This window comes from Physella acuta, unplaced genomic scaffold, assembly GCF_028476545.2.
Source record: "Physella acuta isolate Inbredline_101_S28 unplaced genomic scaffold, ASM2847654v3 ptg000238l, whole genome shotgun sequence".
NCBI classification, from domain to species: domain Eukaryota; kingdom Metazoa; phylum Mollusca; class Gastropoda; family Physidae; genus Physella; species Physella acuta.
The window spans coordinates 389,102-400,298 of NW_026731757.1; positions in this window are offsets into that span (position 1 = coordinate 389,102).

Sequence of the window (11,197 nt, forward strand, 5' to 3'; positions counted from 1 at the left end):
TATAACTCTATCTCCCTAACGGCTGTAGTAATAATTTGGTTACCTCCCCTACTAGTTTTATTTATGTATTCATCCAGATAATAGATAAAAGGAATAATAGTTAATTATTACAGAATCTATGACAAAAAACCAAAGTAAACTTAGAACAGAAGAAATTGTCAGAAATGATCATAATCCGCAATATTATAAATAGGATGGTTTTGAATTAAAGTAATTTAGATATTTTGGTGCAATTGAAAAAAGGTATATAACTCAGTTTCCCTAAAAGCTACAGTATTTTTTTGGCTATTTCCCTTTTCAGAAACCCGCTACTATGCTTTAATGACATTTACCGGGATATCACATGAAATAAATGAGATAAAACTTAATTAAAATATCAGAAACATGTAAATCATAGAAAATAAATTTAGTATGGAAAGAAGAACCGTTGCACTTTATTGTCAATGATAAGAGACCGTAATTGCTGAAAATATAGTGGTTAAGGTTAAAATTAGTATTGTTAGTTTGGAGTAAAATGAGAATAAAGGTAAATAACTGCATCCAACTTAAATACCTTACTATAAACTTGATTACTTCCCCTACAAATGGAGAAAGAATGAAAAACATGTATGGCTCATGTGGGTTTCCCTGTGTCAGAGAAAATACCGAATATGCATACAAACAAGAGGCAAGAAAATCCAGAGTTAAATAGAAAATAGAAACTATAAACACATTCAATGAAAGGTTCTAGACATTCCTTTTCTAGTCTCCCCGACTCAAACCTAAAAATTGAAGGCAGTGGCGTAGCGAGGTTGGGTGTCACCCGGTGCGGCACTTAATGGTGTCACCCCCCCCCCCCCCCAGAGGTATAGAAACCCTTCCCAGGGACAAACTGTCAAATTTTCGATTTGCACCCCCCCCCTCAAACTTTCGATTTGCACCCCCCCCCCCCCTCAAGTTTTCGATTTGCACCCCCCCTCAAGTTTTTCTCTATATATTTTGCTATTTTTTGCCTTGGTGTCACCCCCCTAAATGGTGTCACCCGGTGCGGTCCGCACCCCCCGCCCCCCCCCCCCCTCGCTACGCCCCTGATTGAAGGAATGAGATTAGTGTAAAATGGGGCAGAGACTTAGATCATAACTATGTTACCCAGTCTTTTGGTAACTACTGCTCAGAATATGGCATCTATGTCCATTTCGCTGTACGTCTTTGTTTCAAATTTACATTTGTTTCTCGTAGTCCATACTGTCTGCCTAAAAATAGCTGTAGCAGTAATTTTGTTGCCATTGTCTGTTTTGTTTTTGGATTTCTGTATATAGTTTAGGGTTATTGCTTTGTTTAAAGTGTCTGTGTTGGAGGCTTCTAATATTGTTCCTAAGGTTTGTCTTGCTTTTAGTAGTGTTTTGCATTCTAGATAGATATGTTTTTATATTTCTTGTATCTGTTGTTTACATATTTGGCAAGTTATTTTTGTATTCGTGTTTGCTTTGGTGTTTCTGAAGATGGGTGTAGTGTTGTAGATGAGCCTGTATCCTATTTCTTTTTCTTTGTGTGTGTTGTTTCTGTTGTGTACGTTTTTGAATGTGTCGCTAATGTCTGCTGTATTAAATTGTTTTGCCCATTTAATTCTATTTTGTAGGGGTTGTAGTTGTCGCTCGACTAAAGTATTAGATTTTCTTTGTTTTCTCCCCTATTATGTTTTTATTTAACTTAAATAGTTTTAAAACCTCTTTATAAACACTGCCTATATCTACCCCCCCCCCCCCTAAGTGTGGTGTAATATTGTTTGCCTTTAGAATCGTGTTTATTCTGTGACCTATGTAATATTGTGCTAAAGGGTGATAATGCGGTTCTATTCTGATTCTATCTAGGTGTTTGATTCTAAAGGCGTTAATTTTTGTGTTGATGTCGTGCAAACCTATACCTCCGTTTAATATATTCCGTATTAGTGTTTGGTGATTAATGTTCCTAATTGTACCTTTGAAAATAAAATCCCTAATGCTTTTGTTTGTTTCCTTGATAAATGTGTTGGGTATTGTGCTGTTTGTCGCGATGTAGTTTATTTTGGGAATGACGTATCTATTGACTAGAGCTGCCCTAGTGACTATTGTTGTATTACAATTTTTGTATTTGGCTAGTGTGTGATTGATTTTGTCCGTCAGATTTGTCCATGTGTCTTTGTTTTCTGTCGTCGGGCTGTCTGTATATGCTATGCCATATAACTTTAGTTTGTCTGTCACTATAATAGGCATATTAAAGTTATTTTTCCCCGCCCATTTGCCCACTCCCATTATTTTTTTATTTTTGTGCGTACAGGTGCGTGTGCGAGTGTGTGTGGGGGGGGGGGGGGGAGGGGGTTGGGAGGGTGACACCAGTAAAACAATAATTGTAAATTAGATGATGTAAGTTTGCTTCAGTAATTTCAGATAACATCACATCTTAAAATAATTTTTGTATTTTCTTGGTCTTCTTCGTTTTTAATTCTAGTGTTCTAGATTTATTTCTAATTTTTCTAATTGGTATTGGTAGCCTATGTTATACTATATGTGTGAGGATATTTTACTATTTAGTTATTTCTGTGCATTTTCACTAATATCGTTCAACGTGTAGTAAAGCACATTGAGTTTTGACCGATAACTATTTTATAAAATATTTTTCTTAAACAAGTATAGCATTACAAAAATATAGGCCTATAATTCACGTGTAATGGGTGCCGATGGCTAGTATATATATATATATATATATATATATATATATATATATATATATATATATATATATATATATATATATATATATATATATATGTATTAGGAGTGGGGGTACACCCGACCTGGTGACTCTACAGCCTAGGACTAAGAGAATGTACTATTTTCAATTGTTTTCTTTTTAAGTAAATTAAAACAACAGAGCTACACGGAGCGTTGTGTGACGTCGCATACTTTTTTGACAACTGATTATATCAGCTGAACTTTCTCATCATCTCTACAATGTAATTCTTTAATTCAGCTAGCTGTTTGCAATTAAAATTTGAGCCTGATAATAATTTAAAATTAAAAAAGCAAACGTTAAACAATCATTTTTATAAGAATTGAAAATAATTTTGTTTTATTTCAACACTGTAAACAATGTTTCGTATATTTTACAATTATTTATGAATTTCTTTGTATATTTAGCCATTTTTGGGAGCAAATTTTAGGTTATCCTTCTTGGTTAATTTAAATTTATAAATGGAAATTACCTTAGGCGAATTAATTAAATACATTTTCTTGATTCGGATATAGTTCATCTGAAATTTAAATGAGCAAGATATACGCCTACATTTTCCATATACAAATGTATCTATGAATATAAAGGCTAAAGTGGGAAAAATGTTTCTTAGTTTGTATTTGTTAGTCAAATATGTGTCTATGTTGTTAAATTAAACTTTTACATATGTCATGAATAAAATAACATTGCTAGTTCGATGCTGTTTTTAGAGACGTTCGAATACAGGCACAACCTTGTCTTAACTACAGCTCAGTCTTAATTCCTTGTAGCGAACATTTGATGCAAAAAGTAAAATAGTTGAAGTTTACAAAAATGTTTTCTTAACATTTTTTTTATAAATGTTGTAATTGGAGTAACTGTGACCTAACCTCGGATAAAATGGTAAACCAGAACTGAAATACTTTTATTCACTGTCAGAACTTTGCGTTAGGTATGAGATGTATTTCTTGAATATTTTAAATATATATATATATATATATATATATATATATATATATATATATATATATATATATATATATATATATATATAATACTGTATTTATGACACCACTATATTATATATAGTGCCATATTTAAAGTACCGTGTTTATAGTACGGTATTAGGTGACACTTTTAAAAGGTAAAAACATGCCACTACCAGTGTCGATTTGGTGGAGAGGGGGGTGATAAGAAACAAACCGAAACCTTGCTCAAGCTTTACCCTCCACTGATCTGTTTTGTGGTTTTCTACAAACAGTCAATATTATATATACATTTCATCAACCTAGCTGTATGGGTAATCAAGTTAGCGTGTTTACACACACACATACACACACACACACAGACGTAAGGACAAATTTGCAAAACTATGTTTCTCCGACTCAGGGAGGTGTAAAACGTCGATATATGTGAAAATCTCGATTTTTTTTTTGCACCATTACAATACTTCCTCTATGCTTCGTATACGAGAATGTAAATTTATTTGTTTTTTTTTTGTTTTTGTTTTATCTTTTTTCGGCCTCAGACATGTAATTTACAGCTTCAGATTGCCTTGCATGTTCGCTTTAGTATTACAGTTTTCATCACCGGCTTGTGAGGACTGATACTTATTTACAATAGTAATTTTTCTTTCTTACTTTTAGCCTACTTTTATTCATTTAAGATGGTTTGACTTATACTTAGATCCAATTCAAAACGTCTAAATATTAAAAAACAAAAAAACGAAAAAACATGAAAATGCAAATGTGTAATTAAATGATGATTTAAGGGATTTTTTTTTCAATCGGCGTGGTGGGCTGAGAGGTGGGGGAGGGGATAGGTTTTTTAAGTAGAGCTGAAATAAATTTGGAATTACAGAGAATTAAAATAATACAAATTTTAAGTATACGAGAAAGTAAATATGATGACCCTAGATCAGGGGTCGGCAACCTTTAGAGACAGAAGAGCGAAAAGTTACAATTTGCAAAATTTCCCATGTTTTAAAGAGCCACTAACATTTTTTTTTCAATATTTTATTTTTTGATTAGGATTAGGTAAATACATTTTTCGCCAGAATAAGGAAATTAGTAATAAAATAAATATAGGACTGTCCTATAGAAGCTGTTAACTTATTTTCTTCTTAACGGACATCACCGGCTCAGGAGGTGTCTCCCATAAGCCAGGCAGGCCACAACTCGGCAAACTCTGACTAACTGCCCTTGGGTATCGATTTGATTACTGTGTATCTGCCGCTTCTGTCCTTTGGTTCTCACCAGGCTTATCTTCCACCCCACTAAACGCAGGGTAAACTCGTACCCCACCGTCCAGTACCCGGCTCAACAGATGCTGGAGAGCCGCATCTTGACATCAAAAGAGCCGCATTTATTTTTTTAAAAATAATTTTCCCTCCACACAGTTTGCATCACTCGAGCAAGGAGCCCACTGTGTGCATAGGTCGCATTTTTATTAAATGAAAGTTACATGAATTAGCATACAATGTACAATCAGTTTTACCTCTTGATTCTAGTCTTTTCCTGATTTTCAAAATGTCTTTACTTTCTTGCCTTTGGACCAGTTTCTTTTCTTGAATCCGATTTTCCGTCTTTTCAAAATGCCTTTACTTTCTTCCTTTTGTCTTTTCTTGCCTTTCAGTATCTTCAATGATTTTGCTTCTTTATTTTCTCTTTTAATTTATGTTTCTTTTATTGGTTCCTATATAGCTTTGAGTATAGGTTCAATGGTGTCGAGACGGAACATCCTACCTAAGATTGCTCCTAGGTTGGCGTCGTCTAGCTGAAAAGAATTGAATATTAAGCACTCGTACATTAAAGCCACCATAGTACAAGTACTAGGTCAGGGGTCGGCAACCTGCGGCTCGCGAGCCGCATGCGGCTCTTTTGATATCAAGATGCGGCTCTCCAGCTCCTTGCACAAATACTAATAATCTTAATAAAAAAATAAAATATTTGAAATAAAAAAATGTAAGTGGCTCTTTAAAACCAGGGAAATTTTGAAAATTGTAACTTTTGGCTCTTCCGCTTCAAAAGGTTGCCGACCCCTGTACTAGGTGACTCTTCTCGGGAGCTGTGTGTATTCGAGGGATGTGTGGGCGTCACACGATCTTTTGCATTCAATGCCTCGATGACCAACTTCTCAACCCCTGCAGCCAGCCCCAAAAAAGGACTAGCCGACCAAATGACTAAGATTTATGTAGATCCACAACAGATACTATACTTTGATCGTGGCCAAAAGGCCGAGAGGCGATGTGTAAGTGCATAAAATCAGTTTTAACTGCATGCCCTAGATAATTTAAACAAGATAAAGTAAGTAGTGAGAATTTGGAACTTGTACATTTTAAAAGAATCATTGTTTCATTCAGCTAACAGTTTTTATTTAAGATTATTGTCTAATTATAAACTTAATATAAGAACCAAAGTTTTAAAGATAAAAAAATTTCATACAAAAGTTTTTGTATTTCTAGGAAACAAATCAGACGACACTAGTTTTTCATTAATTTAATTATTTCTTAATTTCTTAATTTATCTGACGGTATTTGGATATGTAGTAATGAGTTGTCTTTCCTGAGTATTTTAAATTTATAAATATAAAATAATTCTGATGATTTTATAAGTTAATTGCTAGATTCTGAAATAGATGCATTAAACATTTTAAACGTCCTAGCCACCGGCCTTTATTTTGCAAAATTCCAAATTACACTGTGCTTTTCTCTAAACAATGTTTTAGTTTTCATTTCACGTTATTATATATATATATATATATATATATATATATATATATATATATATATATATATATATATATATATATATATATATATATATATATATATATATACATACATATATATATATATATATATGTACATGTATATATATCTATCTATCTATCTATATATATAAACAGCAATGTATGTCTGTTTGTCCTTTATTCATTACTACATCTCTCATCACATCTATATATATATATATATGTATATATATATATATATATATATATATATATATATATATATATATATATATATATATATATATATTTACATATATATATATATACTGTATTTATGACATCATATTATATTATATACTGTGCCATATTTAAGGTGCCGTATTTATAGTACTGTATTAGTTCACACTTTTAAAAGGTAAAAAATACTACTATCAGTGTCGGTTTTGTGTAGGGGGGAGATGATAAGGTAAAAACTGAAACCTTGTTTTAGGTTTACCCGCCCCTGATCTGTTGTGTGATTTTCTACAAACAGTAATCATTTTAATCCGTTGGTTCGTCTAGTTATCTAAATGTAATAATTTATTAAAATGCTTATGCATTTATTATAGAGACCAAACAAATGATGAACCCAAACATTCAGAACAGACACAACATTGATAAAACTAAATTTTTAAATATATGAAAATTAATTTTTTTTAATTCAGCTAGCCATTTATTTAAATTTATCGTCTAATTAAAAATTAAGATTGTTTAACAAAGTTTTAAAACTAAAAATGTTATACACAAATTTTTATATTTTTAATTTCCTTAATAGAAAACTGTAGTTCAGGGGTCTGCAACCTGCGGCTCGCGAGCCGCATGCAGCTCTTTTGATGTCAAGTTGCGGCTCTTCGGCTCCATGCAAAACTATTAATAATTATTTTATGTTATTTTCTAAACTCATCAAAATATTGTTCTGCAACACTTGGTAATGAATTAAATAATAATAAATTTAAACAATAAACATTCGCTATTCTATTAGAATATTTAGGTACAACCTATTTTCAATGTACTTCCTATTAAATTGTTTATCCCGAATGGAAACATTCAACTATATGATGGATATCACAAAGAAACTGAATTAGCTAAATGTTAAACTGCAAGGAAAGGAAAACTCAGCCTATGCCTTGCTTGAGAAGTGGATGTTTCGAAAATAAGTTACCTTTTTTTTTGTTGAAGACACGGAGAGTGGTATATTACTTGATTTCGAAAAATCTGAATTTTTTTTTCATGAAACCAATCCAACGATTAGCATGAATTTCTTCAGCATTACAACAATTAAAACGAAGGATGGATTCACTGAGAGATTTGAGCAATTCATAATAAATGCAAGTACTCTAACGTTCATAGTAGACTCCCTCAACACAAAAACAAATGAGATTAACTTTGAGCTATTTAGAATTGATGCTGTTTTGCTTTAAATGCAATTGCTGAATTTAAAAACGACTCATTTGTGGAGAGGAAAATTCACAGAACTCTAGAGTAAGTAAAAGTAGTTGAAGGTCCAGTAAAACATGTACGTGAAGCTGCACAACTGGACAGCTGTAAAAGAAATATCGCGAGTGGAGGCACTCATATGTGACGCATGGAATAGTCTTGCAGGATGGTATAGTTAAGTATAGTAACGTGGAGAAGTTGACATCGGGAGTGCTGATGATCTTTAGGTCAAGATATTCGTGCTCGCAACAGTTCTCTTACATGAATATAATAACAAGTTAAGTAAGAAGGCAACTATCAAATAAAAATCTAGAGGCGTGCTTGAAACCTCCTAAAACAAGAAGTTATGAGCCAGATTTAAACAAACTTTCAAACGGCATGAAAGGTCAATGCTCCCATTGATGTAACTAATGTAAATATTCAATGATTATAGCAATATTATTGGATTACTAATTTTAAAATTTTTTTTAACACAGCTACTAAAATACTATAATATGTATTGTGCGAAACATGTGCATTTTTTAAAAAAATATGAATAAATATTATTTCATATTTAAAGCTATATTTTTAAATTATATATATATATATATATATATATATATATATATATATATATATATATATATTATATATGTGCATATACACCTAATCCAGGGGTCGGCAACCTTTTGAAGCGGAAGAGCCAAAAGTTATAATTTTCAAAATTTCCTTGGGTTTAAAGAGCCACTAACCTTTTTTTTATTTCAAATATTTTTTTATTTTTATTAGGACATTTAGTATTTGTTCAAAGAGCTGGAGAGCCGCATCTTGATATCAAGAGAGCCGCATGCGTCTCGCGAGCCGCAGGTTGCCGACCCCTGGCCTAATCCTAAATAATGAAAATTATTTATTAAATTAAAAAAACAGAGCTAACCCGAGTATGCGTTAACGGTTGCGAACTATCACCAATTGCTAAAACTGAACTTTTTCCTTATTTCTACAAGACAATTCTTTAATTCAGCTAGCTGTTTGCAATTAAAACTTGAGCCTGATAATAATTTAAAATTACAAAACCAATGTGAAACAATCATTTCTATAAGATTTCATAATTTTTCGTTTTAATTTACAATGTTTTAAATTTTTCAAAATTATTTATGAATTTCTTTGTACATGTAGCCATTTTTGGGATCAAAAGTGTAGGTTATCCTTCTTGGTTAATGTAAATTTATAAATGGAAATTAGCGTAGGCGAATTAATTACATAAATTTTCTTGATTCGTATATAATTACATTAATTCATCTGAAATTTAAATAAGCAAGATATAGGCCTATATTTTCCATATACAGTGGCGTAGCCAGGATCGTCTCAAGGGGGGGGGGGGGTTCCAATTTTTTACCCGGGGACAAACTTTCGATTTGCACCCCCCCCCCCCCCCTCAAACTTTCGATTTGCACCCCCCCTCATACTTTTTATATATACCGAGGGGTCTATGGGGGGGGGGGGTTATGACCCCCCCTAACCCCCCCCCCCTGTCTACGCCACTGTCCATATACACATGTATCTATGAATATAAAGGCTAAAGTGGGAAAAAATGTTACTTAGTTTGTATTTTGTTTGTCAAATATAAGGCTATGTTGTTTAAACAGGGGTCGGCAACCTTTTGAGAAGGAAGAGCCAAAAGTTAAAATTTACAAAATTTACAAGTTTTTAAAGAGCCACTAACATTATTTTTTTCAAAATTTTGATATTTGATAAGGATTTGGTAAATAAATTTGGTTTATGATTGAAAATAAATAGCGTTAAATATGAACTAATATCGAGTCATATAACAAATATTACAAATGTTTCGCACAAAAAGTGTTTTAGCTAGCTCTGTTATGATAAAAGTAGTAATCAAATAATATAAATGTTTGACTATCCCAGGTGTCGGCAACCTGCGGCTCGCGAGCCGCATGCGGCTCTTTTGATATCAAGATGCGGCTCTCCAGCTCCTTGCACAAATACTAATAATATTAATCAAAATATAAAATATTTGAAATAAAAAAATGTTAGAGGCTCTTTAAAACCAGGGAAATTTTTAAAATTGTAACTTTTGGCTCTTCCGCTTCAAAAGATTGCCGACCCCTGACCTAGAGTATGTATTATTTTCAATTATTTTCTTTTATAAATAAATTAAAACAACAGAGCTACACGGAGTGTTGTGTCAGTTGAAAACATTAATATAACAATTAAAAATCTGTACTTTCTCACTATATTTACAATTCAATTTTTTAATCTAGCTAGCTGTTTACTATTAAAACTTGAGCCTGATAATAATTTAAAATTACAAAACAAAGGTTAAGCAATCATTTTTATAATAAATAAAAATAATTTTGTTTTTATTTACACTGTAAACAATGTTTTGTATCTTTGAAAATTATTTATGAATTTCTTTGTACATTTAGCCATTTTGGGAGCAAATTTATAGGTTATCCTTCTTGGTTTATTTAAATTTATAAGTGGAAATCAGCGTAAGCGAATTAATTCAAAAATGTTCTTGTTTCGGATTTAATTTAACTAATTCACATGAAATTTAAATAAGCTATATAAAAGCCTACATTTTCCATATACAAATATATGTATGAATATAAGGGCTAAATCTATAATAGTTTGTTTACGACACTTTATTATATTATATATAGCGACATATTTAAATTACTGTATTTATAGTACTGTATTAGGAAACATTTTTAAAGGTAAAGTTTGGTGATGAGGGGGGGGGGGGGTTTGACAAGGCCCAAAAAACCGAAAACTTGCTCAAGATTTACCCTCCCCTGATTTGCGGTGTGGTTTTCTACAAACAGTAAATATTAAATATAAATTTCATCAACCTAGCTGTAACGGTACTCAAGTTATCGTGTTTACAGACACACATTCACAAACAGACGTACGGACAAATTTGCAAAACTATGTTTCTCCGACTCAGGGAGGTGTAAAACGTCGATATCTGTGAAAATCTCAATTTTTTTTTGCACGATTACAATACTTGCTCTATGAGAAATTAAATTTATTTGTTTTTGTTTTTAGTTTTCTCTTTTTTTCTGCATGAGACATGTTATTTACAGCGTTGCCTTGCAAGTTTGCTTTAGTATTGCAGTTTTCATCATCGGCTTGTGATCACTGATACAGATTAACAATAGTAATATTTCTTTCTTACTTTTAGCCTAATTTTATTCATTTAAGATGGTTTACTTAAACATAGATCAAATTCAAAACGTATATATATTTTAAAAAAATAAACATA